This window comes from Anomaloglossus baeobatrachus, chromosome 4 (assembly GCF_048569485.1).
Source record: "Anomaloglossus baeobatrachus isolate aAnoBae1 chromosome 4, aAnoBae1.hap1, whole genome shotgun sequence".
NCBI classification, from domain to species: domain Eukaryota; kingdom Metazoa; phylum Chordata; class Amphibia; order Anura; family Aromobatidae; genus Anomaloglossus; species Anomaloglossus baeobatrachus.
In genome coordinates, this window is record NC_134356.1 from 301,299,979 (window position 1) to 301,321,628 (window position 21,650).

At 40.2% G+C, this 21,650-nt stretch overlaps 1 protein-coding gene across 2 annotated transcripts in view; it reads right to left on the bottom strand.

Moving 5' to 3' along the window:
• Nucleotides 1-13,425, bottom strand: part of LOC142303519 (monocarboxylate transporter 2-like) — a 209,979-nt gene extending 196,554 nt beyond the window's left edge. Inside the window, exon 1 of one of the 2 annotated variants that reach the window (XM_075344949.1) lies at nt 13,376-13,425. The gene's annotated coding sequence lies outside the window, so the exon portion shown is untranslated. Of the gene's footprint in view, nt 34-13,375 lie in introns of those variants that run through there. The other variant, XM_075344948.1, reaches the window with a different exon arrangement.
• Between the last annotated feature and the right edge of the window lie 8,225 nt (nt 13,426-21,650).

The following is a 21,650-nucleotide window of genomic DNA, read 5'->3' on the forward strand; positions in this document are numbered from 1 at the left end:
GTAGAGTGTTTCACTGACGTTTGAAATGTTTTAGTAGGAGGCGTACGCTGACAATGATCTTACTGAAGGAATGGGAGGGGTTAAGAGCGGTTTGAGCTGGTCCTGCAGATGCTGGCTCACTTTCTGATTCATAGCAGTTTTCTCACTTATGCCTAGGGCAGCCAACCTAACCCAGCCCTCCCTCATATGTAATGTACTAAATAAGACATCTGCACTGTATCAGTGCGAAAGGTGACAAATACAACAAAAATGTAAATAGACGTATAGATTTATGATACAATCTACATAGTGCTGCCAAAGAATACATTCAGTTCTGATCCCATCAACTCACAGCCTAGAAAACCTAAAAAAGAACACGTAAACACCATGCACTTATTGGGAGGTGAGATTGAAGGGAGTACATAAAGAATTACCGAGAACATCAATATTCTCTTACTGGCATATGTCATGGAGAAGTGTCTAAATCTATGATTATTTTGAAAAAAGCAAATATATAAACAATATATTGTCCCAAGCAAAATGAAAAATATGAAAAACTCTATTAACTTATTCTGTAAAGCACATATATTTTATCGCCCTACTTGTACTGCTTTGGCACAAGTGCCAACTTTAGATACCGCCAACTCCATAGCATGTATTAGCAGATACAATGCCTTTGGGGTTTTATTAGCAAATGCCATGGGAACATTCTACTTGTGTCTCATTAGGATGAGAAAAGCACAAACGACTCTGAAATTGTTGCATCACTGATTGGTTTTTTTTTTACATATGTCTGCAATGTTAAAGTAACGCACAACCTTTTTTTTTTTTTTTTTTACAAAGAAGTCTTTATACAAGTACAGATATGTATGTTTATGATGATTAGTACTTTCAAAGTAGTTACATTAGGTCTTTTTCTAAACAGCATACAAGGAAATGTGCCCAAACCAATGATCAGTACAGATGTAAGCTTACCTGAGCTCCAGAAATGTTCACAGGGGTGGCAGAATCATTAACATAAGTATACCATTAAGTATCAAAAAAAGTAAAAAGAATATAATGATAAGCAATAAAATTTGTATTTCATTTTATTAGAATTTAATGTCCAGAATCAATAGCTGAAGAAAATGTCCTGTCTCCAAACTAAATGCTAAGCACTAAATAAACATGAGTCTCTGACTGCAAATACAGGAGCAGCTGCTTTGCATCCCTCCTCAGGTACTGCAAGAAGAGAAAACACTTTGAAAATCTACCATATGTTTCTAGCTTGGTTTAAATCTGTTCATAGTATAAGCTTCTCTCTATGAAAGAAAGAAAGAAAGAAAAAAAGAAAGAAAGAAAAAGAAAGAAAGAAAGAAAGAAAGAAAGAAAGAAAGAAAAAGGAAGGAAGGAAAGAAGGAAGAAGTGTGAATGAGAAAGGAGCTGAGTGGGAATAAGAGAAAAACAAAGAAAAAGAAAATCTACCATATGTTTCTAACTTGCTTTAGTATAAGCTTCTCTCTATAAAGCTAAGGAAAATAAAAAAGAAAGAATTAATGAACGAATGAATGAATGAATGAGAGAAAGAAAGAAAGAAAAAGAAAGAAAAGAATGAAATGAGAAGGAAAGAGAAAGCATGAAATTAAAAGAAAGAAGTGTATAGGAATAAGAAAGAAAGAAAAAGAAGGAAAAAGAAAGAAAAAGATAGAAAAAGAAACAAAGGAAGTAAGGAAAGAAGGAAGAAATGCGAATGAGAAAGAAGAGAAATAAAGAAATAAGGGAAAAACAAAAATAAAGAAAGCATGAAATTGAAAGAAAGAGTGGGAGTGAGAGAGTGAGAAAGAAAGAAAGAAGAAAGAAAAAAAGAAAGAAAGAAAGAAAGAAAGAAAAAAAAAGTGAATGAGAGAAAAAGAGACACAATTAAAAATAACTACTTTTTGTAAACATGTCTCCTGACACCATTTTAAAGATTGCATCCCTCTAAGTTCTCAAAACAACATTCAAGAACTTTATTAATCCTTTAGGTGCTTTACAGGAATTAAAAGAATTTTACTTTTTCTCACAATAATGAATCTCATTTTTTTTATTTCACAGGAGTACAAAGAGAAAATGGAAAATAAAGTTTGCTGTACAATTTCTACACCAATATCACATACAGTGCCTTGTGAATTCGGCTCCCTTGATTTATTCAACCTTTTCTCACATTTTAGACTTCAAACATAAAGATAAAAATCTAAATTTTATAGCGAAAAATCAACAACAAGTGTCACACAATTGTGAAATTGAACGATATGTATTGCTTGTTTTAAACTTTTCTAAAAAATAAATAACTGAAAATTGGGGCGTGCAATATTATTCGGCCTCTTTACTTTCAGTGCAGCAAACTCACTCCAGAAGTTCATTAAGGATCTCAGAATGATCCAATGTTATCCTAAATGACTGATGATGATAAATATAATCCACCTGTGTGTAATTAAGGCAAGATTGTTTGCCCACATAAAGACTATTTGTCTGCCCGAGTAAAGTGTAAAAATAAATAAAAAAAGACGTAGGATGCCCAGTACATAAATACCCAGTGCAGATAAAGCATATTGCTACAGGCTCCAGCCCCAGCTATGCGCAAAATCTTGGCTGTTTATCAAAATAAGAGGGACCACATGTGGCTTTCTTAAATTGTTTAAATAAATAATTTAAAAAAATGGTGTGCAGTCCCGCCATTTTGATACGCAGCCAAGATAAAGCTGACAGCTGAGGGCTTTTATTTTCAGCCTGGGGACGCCCATGGTTATTGTGCTTTCCCTGGCCTAAAAATAGCAACCCCCCCAGCAACTGGAAATTGTCGCATCTATTAGATGTGACAATTCCGACGCTTTACCTAGCTCATCCCAATTGCCCTGATGTGGTGGCAATTGAGGTAGTATAAGGGGTTAATGACAGCTGGGAGTTGTCAGCTGTCATCAAGACAGAATAGTAATAGGTAGGGATCTATAAGACTCCCCCATTACTAATCCTCTAAGTCAAAACAAATAAACACACAGCAAAAAATTCTTTATTTAAAAAAACAAAAACACCCTCTTTGACCAATTTATTAACTCCAAAAACATTCCTGCAGGTCTGACGTAATCCACACGAAGGTTTCACGATGGTCCCGACGCTGCTATATCTGAGGTTGCAGGGCACGGTCACATCCAGCCACAGTAAAGCTCACAGGTGGGGGCTGCAGCCTTCAGCTGTTGTTTTACCCTTGCTGGCTATCAAGATAGGGTGGAACCCTATGTCATTTTTTTAAATTATTTCTCTTTTTTTACACTACTATAGAGCAATCTGACTATAACCAATCACAGTGACTTATAACCAATCACAGTCACAGGCACCAACACAGGGTGGGGACGTGTGTGGACATGTATAGCAGTTTGCAACCAGTCACAGACACTGGCACAAAAGGTAGGAGGGGGAAGCAGTGAATATTGATAAACCTTAATAAGTAGGCCAGGAAAAGAGTGTGACTGCAGCGAGATCCTCTGGGTACATTAGAGGGTCAATATATATACACATCAGTTTTTCTATATAGTGGACACTGTGAATAAAATATCTTAAAAATAATCGTGCAATTGCACTTTTTTTGCAATTTTTCCGCATTTGGATTTTTTTGGCCATTTTCCAGTACACTATATGGTAAAACTCATGGTTTCATTTAAAAGTACAACTTGTTCCGCAAAACGTAAGCTCTTACATGGCATGATTAATCAAAAAATAAAAAACGTAAGGCTCTTGGAAGAAGGGGAGCGACAAAAAAGAAACAGAAAACGAAAAATCAGCCGTTAACTGTGATTTAAGCACACTGTGGGATTCAGAACAGAGGACAGCATTCGAATTTGCAAGCACAGATTTTGCTGGATTTCTTTTTTGGGGGGGAGCTATAGCCGTTTCCAGAGCCTTTGCACTACAAGTGACACGGAAGCCCCCTGTATTTCCAATACCAGATTATGGACCTGAGTGAAACTTATTTTTTTTATGGTTGGAGTTATCCAGCGATGTCCTTGTTTTAAAAGATGCACAAAACTGTTGCTGACTGCGCTTTTGTGCACACCTAAAAAGACACGTAAAAAGATGGACACCGCTGGACCACAGGCCTGACTGGAGTCCAAAGTTACTCAATCTGCCTCATTACAGTGAATTTTTTGGGAATTTTGTCTGAATCATGTTTTTCAGAGATTTAGGCTATGTGCGCATATTGCGTCCTGAGAAGTGCGGAAAACAATGAACCCTCTGGCAGACATGACGCTGCGTGTTGACAAAAAGAATGCATCCAAAACGCATGTTTTTTGGATGCATTTTGCATGCATTTTACATGCGTTTTGGATACATTTTTGTCAGTGCGTTCCCCCGGCAATTCAGCTTTGCTACATGTCCGCTGACAGCAGACACAGACAGTCGGGCGATGAGAATGAACTCGGATGAACTCCACCCGACTTCATTGTCATCCCGTGGCTCTGTGTCTGTGGGCTGTCATGAACTCAGATGAACCTCTGAGGTTAGTGCCAGGACACAGGAGTCCACAGCAATGGCGTCAGAGCTTCACCCGATTTCACTGACATCTCGCTGCTCTCTCTGTGTGGCAGCCTGATTTGCGGTCACACGTGAAGGACTCATCTGTGATTGCAAATCCCCTGAGTGACTGCAGTGAGCCGTGCAATCAGCTGTGCTTTCACTCAGGTTACTCACGGCCACAGATGCAGTCCTCTACCTGAGAGCGGTGTCCGCGGGTAACCTCAGTGACAGCACAGCTGATCGCGCGACTCACTTCAGTTGCTGCATGGAGCTCACAGGAGCGGTGGTGTTCTACTGCCGCTCCTGTCAGTTTCCGATGCAGCAGAGCTGGAAGCGTCGTGGGACCTTGCGTGGATTACGTCGGACCTGGAGTTGTTTTTGAGGGATTAATAAAGTGGTGAAAGAGGGGGTTTTTTGTCTTTCATTACAAATAAAGGATTTTTTGGATGTGTGTTTATTTTCTTTAACTTACAGGTTAATCATGGAAGGTATCTCGGGGAGATGCCTGCCATGATTAACCTAGGACTGAGTGGCAGCTATGGGCTGCTGCCATTAACTCCTTATTACCACGTTTGCCACCGCACCAGGGCAATTCGGGATGAGCAAGGTAGAGTCTCGGGACTGTCACATCTAATAAATGCGGCAATTACGGGCGGCTGCTGGCTGATATTGTTAGACTGGGGGGCTCCTCATAACGTGGAGCTCCCTATCCTGAGAATACCAGCCTTCAGCCATGTGGCTTTACCCTGGCTGGCATCCAAATTGGGGGGGACCGCACATCATATTTTTAAAATTATTTATTTATTTTTTTAACTGCTCGATATAGACACGCCCACCGGCGGCTGTGATTGGTTGCAGTGAGACAGCTGTCACTCAGCATGGGGGAGTGTCTGACTGCAACCAATCATAGATGCCGGTGGGCGGAGGAAGCAGGGAATACGTGATGGATTAATGAGCGGCCGGCATTTTCAAAAGAGAAGCCGCCACAGTGTGAATGTCGTGCAGCGCAGCGCTGGTGATCGTGGATCGGTGAGTATGAGAGAGGGGGTGTGAGGGAGAGACCAACATAGACAGAGAGAGAGATAGAGACAGAAACAGAGAGACAGACCGACTGACAGACCGACCGACAGAGAGAGAGAGACCGAAAGACCTGCGTTTATTATGTCAAAAACACATGCAGATCGCTAGTAAAAAGCAAGTGAAACGCATTCTTTCTTGAAAAATAAGCATTTAGACATTTCTCATTGACTTCAATGTTATTAAAACGCAGCCAAAATGGCAAAAACAATTGACATGTTGCTTCTTCAAACGCAGGGATTTTGACAAATTTTCCGCAACTAAAATACAGCGTTTGTAAATGCATCATGCGCACAAGAAAGCCCTATTTTCAATAGACTTTGCCTGGAAATCAAAACGCATGCATTTTGCATTAAAACGCTGTAACTCAACGCTGCTGAAATGCATGAAAAAAAGCAAAGTGCGCACATAGCCTAAGGGCTCGTGCGCACGTTGCATAATAGCTTGCATTTACGCTGCATTTAGCACTGCGGCACAAATGCATGCGTCCTGTGTCCCCTGCACAATCTATGTAATCCGTGCACACGTTGCTTTTTTGAACGCAGCAATTTGGGTGCTAAAATTTTGACCCAAATCCGTGTGTTCATAAAAGCAGCATGTCAATTATTCTTTGTGCTATGGATGCAGCTGCCACTCTGTCTATGTTGGAGGCTGCATCCCGAGCGCATGAAATCGGCATGTAATCTGCTGAAACACTGCATCCATTACACAGTGTTTCTGCAGCGATTTGATGTGCACATGTACTGTTAAATCGTTGCAGACATTTCAGCATTTACGTGCGAACAAGCCCTTATACATAAAACTGAGCCGTTTTGGGATCTTTTGGAGGCAGAATGATAAAAAATCCAGAACAGTTTAAGATTTGATGACTATATTTATTTATTTACTTTTTCCGAGGTTCATATTGCGGTATAAGTTATAAAGCAGCCTTATTCCTCCGGTCAGTACAATGTCAGCTACTATCACACTAAAAACACGTTTTTTTCAAAATAAAAGTAATAAAAATTTGCACATCAATATTCTGAAAGCTATAATTTTTTTTTATTTTTCTGCTGACAGAGACATGTGAGGGCTTGATCTCTGTGGGATGAGTTGGAGTTTTATTAGTACCACATACTTTTTGATTACTTTCTATTCTGCTTTTTGTGAGGCGGAATCAAGAAGAAACAGAAATACACGAATTGTTGGGGTTTTTTTTTGTTTTTTTATACACCATTCTCCATATTGTAAAACTGTAACAACACAATATTGGTCAAATCCATATGAGGACACTCCAAAAGACAATTATTATATCAAAAAGAGGGAAATAAGCATTTTCCCCCCACAAAAAATAGTACACAACAGTCCAAGTGAATCAAGTATAATACTTTATTAATGTCAAAAAAATATGATAATAAACACAAACCACACAATTAAAAATGATAGTTGCAGTTGAAAAAGGTATTTTTGGACAAAGCGGTATATATATTGCACATATAATAACATTAAAGTGGCCTGTGCTTATCATAACACACAAAATCTTGATCAGTTACATATATATAGAAAGTGTCCATGTGCCAATTATTGCACATAACCCATATGTCATGTAATACAAGATGTTCATGTGCTACCAAAAAGCACCATTGGTCACTGCTTATCCATCTTGTGCTAAAACCCAGTTACTCTGTGAGGCATTGCTGTGGCACCAGCACCATCATTAAAGTTGCACAAGGTGCATACAAGAAGTCGGTCCACTGTACGTCCGTAGACATATAGTGTCCTACAACATGCTAGATGCAAGTACGTCAATAATACAACCACAACAATCACCACAAAAAGCAAAATTACCTGGGAATAGAGTAGAGTACCGCGAACGTCCAATTTCCCGATGTACGTTTCGCTACCCGACTTCTACAGGGGGCGTGCCGGGCAGGAAAAAGGAAGGGGATTAAATACACCTGCCCAACCAATTGAGAACCCTGTGAGCGCTTGCATCAGTCCGTTGCCTCCCTCAGTATGAACGTAACCTCCTGCCTGGCTCCAGGGTTCTCAATTGGTTGGACAGGTGTATTTAATCTCCTTCCTTTTTCCTGCCCAGCACGCCCCCTGTAGAAGCCGGGTAGCGAAACGTACGTCGGGGAATTGTGTGGTTTGCATTTATTATCATATTTTTTTGACATTAACAAAGTATTATACTTGATTCACTTGGACTGTTGTGTACTCCTATTTTTTGTGGATGGAAAAAATGCTTATTTTTTATTTTTTTTCTTATATTTCCCTCTATTTGATATAAATAGTGTAAAACTGATATGAAAGCTTTATTCTTTGTCTCACTAACAATGCAGCATTACCACTTATGTAATTTTTATGTTTATTTTATGCCGCTTTTATAGAATAAAAATATTTTAAAAAAAAATGTCATGGCCTTATTCTTACAATTGTAGCTTTTTTAATTTTTTTTTGCTGACAGAGCTGTGTTGGGGCTTGTATTTTGGGGGAAAGATGATGTTTTCAGACACACCATTTATATTTCCTTGCAATTTTTTTTATCTCATTTTTTTCCACTTTTTTGTTGCTGTAAGATGAAAAAAAACCAAAGTTTTTGCTGTTATTTTTTTATTTTTTATTTTTTTTACACTTTTCGCTGTAGGGGTTAAATTTAAATAGTGTGACAGTTTAATACATCTTGTTGTTCCAGATGCCACAATACCAAATATGTGAACTTAGACCCAAAATGGGACTTTAACTTTTATTACTCTGATCACTGCTATAATGTATTGCAATACACATGTACTGCATTGCAGTACACCTGTCAGAGTTACTCTGACAGAGCGCCTTCTAGACCATGCTCTTGTAGATGGCTTATTTGGAGGTAATGTTTGGACCCAGGATTGCTATTCCAAAAATCATCAGCTAAAAATTACTTAATGGAGTGAGAGAAGGAACCCCTCCCACTCCTAGCCTATTTTATGTTATTATTGCTAGTGTTTGCAGGAATTTAAGGGGTTAAAAAGCCAGGGAAGGTGCAGGCATTGGCGCTGGCAGTGATGTCCAGTGCTCAGCTATCACTTAGGCCTCTTTCACACGTCCGTGAAAACCACGCATGTTTTTCACAGATGTGTCAAAGGTGCGTATTGCCCTCCGTGTACCGTGTTTATGGCACACGTGTGTTCTCCGTGTGCTATCCATGATAACATACGGAGAACGAAAACTTTTACCTGTCCCCGGCGTTGCTGTCCATGGTGCTGATCTGCGGTCTCCCGTCCTGCCGAATCCCCGCTGCTGCTGCTTCCGACCCGCAGCGGAGTGAATATTCATGAGCATAATGAGCGGGGGTCGCAAACAAGTGACAGCGGAGGCAGAGACAGCAGTGCTGGAGAAGGTGAGTATAGAAATTATTTTTTCTTCACAGGCATGTGTGTTTTCTCCGGTGTGTGTCACACGCATCACATCCGTGCGGTCCGGGTGTGGTCCGTGTGACACCCGTGATGCCGGAGAAAAACGGACATGTCTACGTGTGGAGCACACGGGCACACATATGCTCCACACGGACACACGGTCCATGGCAAAACATAGATGTGAGCGCAGACCCATTAATTTTAATGGGTCTACTTGTGCCCGTGTCTCCGGCACGTGAGGAAACGGACCAAACACGTACCAGAATCACGGACTTGTGAAGGGGGCCTTAAGCTGTGCTCTCGGTGGTGATTGTCTTGGCACAGCTACTGTACCTACACGATCCCCATGATGCACCAGAACATCCATTTGCGGAAATCACAGGAGCTGTGCCTGCGTAATCGCTGCTTGAAGCTCGTCTTACGTGACAGCTGAGACCCAGCTCTCACAATGAGGAGTGGTTCCTGCATTGACTCAGGCTGTTTACTCCCCTAAAGTAAGTGATCAATATCGATCCCAATATTTAAGAAGCTGTGAGATGTGGGAAGGAGTGCGCACCCTCTCCCATCATTTCGGTACCCCCTCAACATCATTGCAAGGACCGGATCATTGACATGGCAACCGGAGGTCGCCATGACAACTTTTAACAGGTGCGTGGTTCCAGAAGCACAAGCTGGGCCCAATCTATTGGGTGATACAATGTAGTGGGCACTACAATGGCAGATTTGCAATTTTCGCTCTGCAACTTCCGCTGAGTGTTTTTGGAAAATGCCCATAGTGTAAAAATACTACACCCATAGATGAATTCCTAATTAGGTGTAAATTCTAATAAAGGGTCACTTGAGGGGATGTCTACTGTTTAAGCACATCAGGGGCTCTGCTAATGGTGTCCACAAACTATTCTACAAAAATCTGGACCACAAAATTCTAGGCCGCAAAATTCAGTTCCTACAATCCTTCCCTACAGTTTAAATGTGGGGTATTGCCACTTTCAACAGAAATTGATTAACAAATTATGGGGCCTGTTTTTAGCTATTTCCCCTTGTAAAAATAAACTAAGGGGTGCCGTTTGTAAAATGTGGTCACTTATAGACAGTTCTCATGTTGTGGCACCTCTGGGGCTTTGCCAATATGACATGACCATTCCAGCAAAATCTGCATTTGATTATGGTGCTCCTTCCCTTCTGAGATTTGCATTGTACCTAAAAAACTTGTATCTAACCACATACAAAATATTGGCGAATTTGGGATAAATTGCATAACAAATGATGTGGTCCATTTTCTCTTAATAGCCTCTTTGAAAATTAAAAACTTGGGGCTAAAACAAAATTTTAATGGACAAAAATAAGTTTTCCATTTAAAATGCTCACTACACCTCTATATGAATTCTTCAAGAGGTGTACTTTCCAAAAAAGTGGTCGCGTGTGAGTGGTTTCTACTGTTTTGGCATCAAATGCGACATAGCACCTGCAGTAGAAGAAGAATATCCATTAAAAAAATAATAAATTTATGTCATAACCAGAGGTGGAATTTATAAAAAAAAAATCCCAGTGTGGTGTGTTTGGGACATATCCACTAAGATAACAATAGAAATAAATGGAGAAGGATGTAGACTAAAGGTGCAAATAGAATTTAAAACATGATTGTTATTGAATTACATTAAAAATTGTACATCCAACATTAATTAGACAAAAAAATATAGAACAAAAGCCAAAAAAATACAACGATAATGCAATGATCTGGTAGAATGTAATAATAGGATCACAATACATGTATATGATACAAATATCGAAATATAGAAAAGAGAATTATTGCCGCATCTCATATAAAAACCCCAATGTAGAAATAAGAAAAATCTCCAAAGGGTGGGCATGTACCCTAACAGTTAAATAGAACAAGGGAATTAGACTAGAAAAAAAACACAAAAATCTGTGAGGTTTAGTAACCTGCACTCAAAATCTAGTAGTGGTGAAGCAACGGTGTGACGAACATGTAAGTAAAAAGCCAGTACTCACCAGATTGTACAGTGTAATATTACCTGAAAGAGCTAATGAGGAGAGTGCAGGAGATCCCAAGTGGATGCCCAAGTCCATGTTTCGCGTCTTGCATTGTTTGCTTTGTCAAGGCGAGTCACCATGACAAAGTGAACAATACAAAATGCAAAATGCGCGTTAGGGCATCAGGTTGGTCAAATACATTTAAAACACCTAGTAATAAGATGATCAGATCCCAGAGTTGTCACAAGTCTCTAGGATGGGAGACACTCGTGACAGTGTACTAAAGTAAGATGTGCCTAATTCACTTAAATTATCAGGCACATCGTACAAGTGGCATACAGTTTCATCAATGATTAGAGTAACATTTCCAGGGTAAGGCACATCACAGCTTTTCATGAATTTGTTGGATGGGCATTGCCATCCGCATCACACCTCAGTTCAGCTCACTTTGGTAGAGTTCAAGAAAAGCTGGCATGAAATAGCAAAAATGTGCAAATTTTTGCACAGCTTGAAGTTGTCCAAAAATGTTGCAAATCATTCTATGCCATAAAACTGGCAAAAACACGTTCATTATTAAGCCTTATGTTTGTGAACTAAATATTGATGCAGCCATATAAAGGCCCATACAGCTTACTATCACTTTTATAAACAAAATCTTCCTCTAGAGCTGCGCCTCATCAATAATTAGACAGAGCCTCATTAATGAGATCAGCCTCGCTTGGTAAGAAACATTAAAGGGGTGGTTCACTACTCTACAGTAGTGATCACATTCCTGTAAAACTGATAGGGAAGACTTTTTCTAAATACCTTGATCAGCCAATTCTGGATGTGAGCGGCGCTATTGTGGACCAATCATCCCATGTAGTGACCCCTGGGGCTCCGTAACCTCTGGGATCCGGTGATGTCACATCAACTTCCAGTTGACCAGACATCACGGCCAGCACCAGTCTTCATGAGTGACTATGCTGTGGGCAGCATTTCACTGCTCATCATAGCTGCCCAGCGTCACAGAACAGCATGTCGCACCCTCCCTCCTTCACTGCAGAGCGCCGCAAGAGTGATACTGGGTTTGATGAGCGGTGAAATTCCGCCCACATCCCATCCACTCAGGAAGACTGGGGCAGGCCGTGGTGATGTCAGGTCAACTGGATCTCAGAGGTCAGAGAGCCCAGGGTTCACTTCATGGGGATGAGTGGACTGCAATAGCGCCGTTTATTGGCAGAATTGGCTGATCAAGGTATTTAGAAAAAGCCTTCCCTATCAGTTTTCCAGGGATGGGGTCATTACTGCAGAGTAGTGAACCACCCCTTTAATCAAGCTCTACTCTAGCACAAAGTCTATGTGGCGCCAAATAAACTACATCAGCAGACATGACCAACAACTTTTACTTTTCCTACAAAGCACTACTTACACAAACAAGATTGTGCTGGAGCACCCCCTTACAAACGCAAATAAGAAAAGGTATGCCAACACATGACTAAGGGTTCATTTACATGGATCGACCAGCAGCACGATACGACCATCGATCAGTAAACAATTACCGATCAGCAGTCATTTAATAACCGGTTTACCCATGCAGACTATAGTTACATGGTGAGCACTCAGCAATCTGTAATAAATCGCTCACTGCGCATAGACTGCCATAGCTCTGCTTCCACATCATGCACCAACGAGAATGGCAATTTTTTGTTTTGTGCAATAGATAATTTCCCCCAATGAATGAATGTTTTGCTCATTTATCGGGTGATAATGATGTGAGCGTTTTTTCACGATTATTATGTTAGTCAATACAGATAAACTTTTTGTCAGCTTGTTCAAAGTACAGACCTACAGTTTTACTATTTGTTTGCGAAAAGATCATTTATAAGTGACAACCATTGCCTGTGTCGCCTTTTTGCAGAGTTAAGCATACGACGAAACTGAAAAATTGTAATACATTTGAGTAAAACAAACCAAACAAATGAACTTTAAATCAGATTTGTGACTTGCTAGTATGTGGCCATTTCTAAGCTTCGGGTAAAAATATCTTTTAAGGCTGTGCTGTAATTCAGGATCAATTGTCCTTTAAGCTATGGTTATGACAACACGGTATAAATTTGATTTTCAGTGCAGCAATCGTTTCTACATGTATAGTAAATAACTAGTCGGAGGTGTATAAACACCGCCCGTGTTCCAGCTTTAGATTTTAACATTCCATTCAAGGTCAGTGAAGTTGAATGACAAATTAAACTGCCGCGCTATTAGCATAGAGAATTCCAGCTACTTTTTATAATCTGTAGGCAACAAGCTACAATCATGGAAGAAGCTGAACAAGACACACTATTCTCAGCACCACAAATTTACATGTTAATCACTTGTATAATCGGCAGAAAATGTAAACTAATGGTTTAATACTTTAATTGAGGTAATAAAAATACCTTAAAAAAGCTGTTCAGCTCATCTTATATGCGAAGATCTGGAGGAAAAAAAAGCAATGTCCTTCAATGTCATTGAGATCAGGTTACACCATATGACTGCACCTTTTCTAATGCTGGAAGAAGCACAAGGAATACAGGAACTCTGCCAGAAGAGCATGTAGAGACAGGATTAGAGAGTACATTTAACACTTGAAGTGAAAAACTGTCATTACTTTGGAGAGTGTTTTGTATCCTCTGCTCTCAAGCAATGAAGGTCAAGAATGCATCATAGAGAAAGGCCCCACAAGAAGCAGTGTACATTTTTAATGTTATCTATATCTTTGTTTTTCTAAATAGGTCAATTATTTCTATTTACAGATACACTTTTAGGCCCTGTGCGCACTAGAAAAAATAATTTTCTCAGGAAAATTCCTGAGGCTCAGTAAGATTTCCGCACCTGCGGGAAAAGACCGCACCGAAATCCGCATCCAAATCCGCATGCGCTTTGTTGCATTTTGCTGCGGATTTTGTGCGGATTGGGTGCGGAAATGCCGCAGCCAGCTTCGGACTGGCTACTGGAGGAATCTTCAGTAATACCAAGCCTGGCCGCGGTTACCTGCACTGAATTCCGGAGCTCCCACCTGAGCTCCAGAGTGCTGCCCCCATACAGCGGTGGATTCCGCGTTTGACAGCCCACACAGCGTGTTCCCTCACACATTTGCTACTGAGGAAGGTCCACATAGGACCAAAAACGTTTTGTTACGCACATGAATAAATATTTCTTCAAATCATCTTGGGAGTGCCTTGTATACTTCTCACTGTAAGACCTAAAGTGTTGTCATAGAGATTTTAGAACACTAGGATGATGCTTAAAAAGCCAAATTTAACTTTTTTTTATGTAAAAATAGACTATAAAATGAAGCTCTTTGTTAAAAGTTACATATAAGTTTATTATCCTATGAAAACATTCTTTTTACTGACTCTCCAGTTTGTAAAGCCTATTTTAACAGTTTAATGTCATTCTTATTTAATACTAGCTGTAGTAGTGTTGCCCGGGATAGTAACTGTCTCCCTGTTTCTCTCCCAGTCTCTGTCTGTCTCCCTCTCTTTCTCCCTCTCTGTCTGCCTCTCTCTGTGTCTGTCTGTCTGTCTCTCTCTATTTCTTTGTCTGTCTGTCTCTTTCCCTGTCTGCCTCTGTCTGTCTCTTTGTCTCTTTCCCTGTCTATCTCTTTCCCTGTCTGTCTATCGACTTCCCTGTCTGTCTCTCTATCGCTTTCCCTGTCTGTCTCTCTATCGCTTTCCCTGTCTGTCTCTCTATCGCTTTCTCTGTCTGTCCCTCTATTACTTTCCCTGTCTGTCTGTCTCTTTCCCTGTCTTTCTCGCTATCTCTTTCCCAGTCTGTCTGTCTCTTTCTCTGTCTCTTTCCCTGTCTTTCCCTGTCTGTCTCTGTCTGTCTCTTTGTCTGTGTCTGTCTCTTTGTCTGTGTCGGTCTCTTTCCCTGTCTGTCCGTCTGTCTCTTTCCCTGTCTATCACTTTCCCTGCCTGTCTCTCTCTTCCTGTCTCTTTATGTGTCTCTTTGTCTGTCTCTTTCCCTGTCTCCCTGTCTCTGTCTGTTTGTCTCTTTCCCTGGCTGCATTGTAACACACCAACTTTCCATGTAAGGGCGTGGCTGCGCAACTCTTCTGATGTTCTGGCTGCACTGTGGCTCCCAGTTCCAATAACTTTAATGGAGGCAGGTTTTTTTGGTGAACAACTAAATAGTAAAGCGTTGGATTAAAATGTCCCCTGAAAACATAGTCTATGACGTTCCCTGAGTCAATTGGAGTGTCTGTGCAAAATTTCATAATTCTATATGCGATGGTGTGAATTCCTTTAGCAGACATACACACACACACACACACACACGTGCACACATACACACATACACACATATATACACACATACATACAAACATGCATACACTCAGCTTTATATATTAGATGAGGAGCCCTGTGTTCAGAATTCCCATCTTGGTCAGAGTATAAGTGGTAACAAAGAGTGTCTCCAAGGAGGATCCGTCCAGTATGACACAGACAACCCAGTGATGTGAATGGAAGTGTGGGTCTGTCTGTGTGTGTGTCTGTGTGAGTGTGGTTAAGCCTGAAATGTATGGACTCTAGGTGGTGTGTATATATATATATATATATATATATATATATATATATATATATATATGATCCACAATGAAGAGATGAAAGGTCGCACTCCAAAGGTCGAATAAAATATTTTTCTTTTTATTCCACGATCACATCAGGGGTACAGGTAGTGAGGGAGGATGAGGGTGTGCCACGTCGGACGACGGCAGCCGTTTCGCAAGTAACCTTGCTTCTACGGGTCCAGTGCATGCAAAGGTGCTGCATCCACCCTTAAATAACAGGTGAATTGGGTGCAGCATCCTTGCGTGAATGAAGTGCAAATTAAAAACATATACCAGCTGCACATGTATCAAATTCACATAGAAACTTATTACATATCAATTCCAAAATGGATTATAAATAATCGTAACATACATGGGTATAGTTAGAGTAAAAAATTAATTAAATATAGTGTTCATTATAGTTTAACCAGAGACATCTCAAAAAACACTATAAAAAACAGGCTTATAGGAAAAAAAAAAAAAAAAAAAAAAAACCCAGCATTATAGGAACACTGACAAATCATTTTTGTCGTTCAGGCCAAGAGGACCGAGAGCATTTAAGTCTATAATCAATCTTGATTCCTTTCTAAGTAAAGAACGGTGCATATCACCTCCAGTGGGACAGGGATTAATTTTTATTACGCCTGCAAATTTTAAAAGGCGTGGATTACCACTATGATATTCCTGCATATGGGCAATTAAACGTGGAGAACCTATCCCGGAGGTTATAGACTTAAAATGCTCCCTAAATCGAACATATAAAGGCCGAATTGTTTTACCTATATAATATTTTTGACAGGGGCAAAAAATAACATATACCAGATAATTGGACTTACATGTAAGTCCAATTATCTGGTATATGTTATTTTTTGCCCCTGTCAAAAATATTATATAGGTAAAACAATTCGGCCTTTATATGTTCGATTTAGGGAGCATTTTAAGTCTATAACCTCCGGGATAGGTTCTCCACGTTTAATTGCCCATATGCAGGAATATCATAGTGGTAATCCACGCCTTTTAAAATTTGCAGGCGTAATAAAAATTAATCCCTGTCCCACTGGAGGTGATATGCACCGTTCTTTACTTAGAAAGGAATCAAGATTGATTATAGACTTAAATGCTCTCGGTCCTCTTGGCCTGAACGACAAAAATGATTTGTCAGTGTTCCTATAATGCTGGTTTTTTTTTTTTTTTTTTTTTTTTTTTTTTTTCCTATAAGCCTGTTTTTTATAGTGTTTTTTGAGATGTCTCTGGTTAAACTATAATGAACACTATATTTAATTAATTTTTTACTCTAACTATACCCATGTATGTTACGATTATTTATAATCCATTTTGGAATTGATATGTAATAAGTTTCTATGTGAATTTGATACATGTGCAGCTGGTATATGTTTTTAATTTGCACTTCATTCACGCAAGGATGCTGCACCCAATTCACCTGTTATTTAAGGGTGGATGCAGCACCTTTGCATGCACTGGACCCGTAGAAGCAAGGTTACTTGCGAAACGGCTGCCGTCGTCCGACGTGGCACACCCTCATCCTCCCTCACTACCTGTACCCCTGATGTGATCGTGGAATAAAAAGAAAAATATTTTATTCGACCTTTGGAGTGCGACCTTTCATCTCTTCATTGTGGATCTTGTATCGCCTTTGCTTTGGGACACGCACCCAGGTCTCCACCTGCCTGAAAGCACAGCTTTGTCAGCCATACAGGGATCAGCGGTGCCCGGTATCCTCCACTCAGCCATATATATATATATATATATACACAGTATATGTCTAGACATACAATATGTGTATGTATGTGCCCTGTATACATGCGTGTGCTATGTGTGTGTGTATATATATGTGTATGTGCTTGGTGTAGACATGCATGGGTGCAATATACAGTGATTGTGTCACAAAATGTATGTTCCATTCACATTTTTAAATCCCGGCAGCGCAGACGAGGGATCATTACTGTAAAGATGTCAGCAATCACCCAAAGTATGAATGTTGCTCATTTAAAGGGTGTATTTGGATTGTTTATGGCGGAACAGAAATCATTGTTCTCAGCAGCACATCACATGGTGCAAACTTCAGATGTGCTGCTGATAGTATCATACTATATGGAATTGAATATTGTCAATCACGCTCATTTACCAGAATGAATTTAACGAATATGGTGCAATATGTGAGTATTTTTGTGCCCATTTTGTCCAAAAACCAACCCTGCCTGACAGATATTTTGGAAAAGAAGGATCCAGCATTGGATTTCTAATGTCTGATCTTTTTTTGTTCTTTCTAAAGATCCTAAAGCTGCTGTCAGAGGTGATTGGCAGCGACTCTCTCATAGGAAACACTGAGCATGGTGAGTCAGGAGAGTTTGCTGTAGGCCAAATGATTAGTGATGGGCGAACCCAAACTGTAAAGTTCAGCGTCCGTACTGAACACATAGTGTTTGTGCACATGATCCCGAACACGAGCTTTCCTGGGAAACTCGTGTTACAGCTCGGGTCCAGGGGCTGTAAAAACAAGCACATTATTAAAAAAACATTATGATTATACTTACAGGTCCCGCGACGCATCCTGTAGACTCTGTCTCCCAGCCGCTTCTGCTTCCGGGTTCGATCATTAACTTCCTGGGGTATTTACTGCACTGCTTTCACTCAGCAGTCTTTGGCTGTTTTCAGCAGTGTTCGCGGTGACTTCAGGGTTCACCCGAGTCCATGGCTCATGGACTCAATTGAACTTTGACTGTCACTGTGTGAGTCTCATATCGGTATTATCTGGCACGGAACACAATCTTCGGAAAGGAGCGGGTCGGCTGCATGTATTTCTGTGCAGCTGAGGCGCTCCTGTCAGGAGAGTGTGCGCCGTAACAGGTGATAGCGATTTGAGACTCGCACGAGTCACCTGCAATTGGAATCACACCCTTAGTGTAAGCATGCTTCTCGCTCTGTAGAGACACTTGTCTGTACTGAGTGATGAAACAGAGCTGACATTGGTCTCTCTGCTTCTCGCTCTGTATAGACACTTGTCTGCACAGAGCAATGAAGCAGAGCGGACATTGCCATCCCGGCGTCTCGCTCTGTAGAGACACTTGTCTATACTGCACAATGAAGCAGAGCTACATTACTTTATCTGTGGACTGCATCAGACTAAGGATTTTTCTATAATAAAGATGTAGTCTCTAAATGTTTTTTTTGTTTTATTTGTAATAAAAAAAAATGTTCCTATGTGTTGTATTTTTTTTACTGTTTACTAGAAATTCATGGTGGCCATGTCTAATTTGGTATGACACCATGAATTTCAGGCTTAGTACCAGCTGAAAATACAAAGCTGGTATAAACCCCTTTATTACCTAGCATACCACTGCCATCAGGGCCACTGGACGAGCTACATAAAGCACCTGGAAATGGTGGTAAGTAACAATGTGCCATTTCCAGGGGTGGCTGCGGGCTGCGTTTATTTGCATGGGGGGCCCAGAACGCTTGGGCCTTACCACACTGAGAATCCCAGCCCCCAGCTGCCTGGTTTTATCTAACTGGCAATCAAAATATGGCGGGAGTCCACGCATTTTTTTTAAATTATTTTTTTAAATAATTAAAAAAAATTAACGGGCTTCCTGTATTTTGATTGCCAGCCAAGGTAAAGCCAGGCAGATGGAGGTGGCAGCCCATAGCAATCTGCTTTATCTGCACTGAAAAACAAAAATACTGCAGAGCGCTATGTCATTTTTTTAAATTATTTATTTATTTTTACACTACTATATATATGAGGGACCCAATAGCCATTCGGGGGGTTCGCCCATCACTACAAATGATTGTTCGGCCCACAGTTATCTAATGTGTATAGGACAACTGAACCTTTTAGGGCAGGTGAAGGAAACAATGGTTTGTTTAGGTAATGAAAGTAAGATGTCTTTAGTGAATAAAAGATCTGCCTTCTGTACAGTATAGTTGGCAACTCCTGAGTGTTATTTATATACAAACAGCTGTAAGGCCATCTTATTTTAACATCGAAGAGATCTAGACACCCGCATTTCCCGTAACTGCGTTTTGATCTCCATAACATAATTTGCTGATCTAATTTTTGTTCAATTGAGCCATAAAGGTGGCACATTCCAGTTAACTATACTATGGATAATAAAATGCCATCACGTTAATGCCATCCTAACTTAGCCTTTGGCTACTTAGCTCTCTTTCTGTAAAAACACAGACAAAGGTGTATAATATAAGGGATGCTACATAAACAGCTTTCTTATTCACTGTTACAGATTTTTAATGTAATTGAACCATAGGATAATCTTGATCTAATGTGATATGTTGATATAACTTACTGTCAAAATGACTAAAGAAGATCAAAGCAAAAGCCTCATATCTCTTCCTTCATTTTGCTACATACTGCTACTTATATTTATTACATATTGTGGAAAAGAAATGTCAGATCTATATCAAGTTTCTATGTAAATAATGTCTTTTGCTTCAAAAAATTTCCAAAGTAAAACTTTGTAAGAAGTAGAAACATAAAATAACGAATTACGACTGAGGCAGCATGGGGATGAATCATTTTTATACAAACATGCTAATTAGAAAACATTTCTTTCTACCATGGTCTAGCAGAATTATGTGTGGATTGGTGAAATAAATATTTAGTACCATTAATAAAAGTCCCTATATGAAAGATGTGCAACGTGATATTGTTCATCTCCTACGTGACAAGGAAGCCACTCATTTTACTCTATTGGTTCATGAGCAACAGATACAAGAAGAAATCAGGGCACCAGCATAAATTGTTCACTTACTTCAATCAGAATGTTAACCTGCCTAACAAGCCAGTAATAAGATATTATCATTCAGTCACAGAGTCGTAAACGTTTCTTTACATCCTCAAATGAGAATAAGAAAAAAAATTCCTTAAAGGGATTCTTTTAGCAGGTTTTTGCTACCGCAGCTGAGAGCAGCATAATGTAGGAATAGAGACACTGAATCCAATGATGTATCACTTAGATTACTGGATGCAGCAACACAATTACTGTTCTTAGATGTACAGTCACGGCCAAAAGTTTTGAGAATGACACCAAAATTATTTTTTCACATGATCTGTTGCCCTCTGGTTTTTAATTGTGTTTGTCTGATGTTTATATTACATACAGAAATATAATTGCAATCATATTATGAGTACCAAAAGGTTATATTGACACTTAGAATGAGTTAATGCAGCAAGTCAATATTTGCAGTGTTGACCCTTCTTCTTCAGGACCTCTGCAATTCTCCCTGGCATGCTCTCAATCAACTTCTGGACCAAATCCTGACTGATAGCTGTCCATTCTTGCATAAGCAATGCTTGCATTTTGCCAGAATTTGTTGGTTTTTGTTTGTCCACCCGTCTCTTGATGATTGCCCACAAGTTCTCAATGGGATTAAGATCTGGGGAGTTTCCAGGCCATAGACCCAAAATCTCTATGTTTTGTTCCATGAGCCATTTAGTGATCACCTTTGCTTTATGGCAAGGTGCTCCATCATGTTGGAAAAGGCATTGTTGGGCGCCAAACTGCTCTTGGACAGTTGGGAGAAGTTGCTCTTGGAGGACATTCTGGTACCATTCTTTATTCATGGCTGTGTTTTTAGGCAAGACTGTGAGTGAGCCGATTCCCTTGGCTGAGAAGCAACCCCACACATGAATCGTTTCAGGATGCTTAACAGTTGGCATGAGACAAGACTGGTGGTAGCGCTCACCTCTTCTTCTCCTAATAACCTGTTTTCCAGATGTCCCAAACAATCGAAAAGGGGAGTCATCTGAGAAAATGACTTTACCCCAGTCCTCAGCAGTCCACTCCCTGTACCTTTTGCAGAATATCAGTCGGTCCCTGATGTTTCTTCTGGAGAGAAGTGGCTTCTTTGCTGCCCTCCTTGAAACCAGGCCTTGCTCAAAGAGTCTCCGTCTCACAGTGCGTGCAGAAGCACTCACACCAGCCTGCTGCCATTGGTGAGCTAGCTCGGCACTCCTGGTAGTCCGATCCCGCAGCTGAAACAGTTTTAAGATACGGTCCTGGCGTTTGCTGGTTCTTTTTGGGCGCCCTGGAGCCTTTTTGGCAACAATGGAAGCTCTCTCCTTGAAGTTCTTGATGATG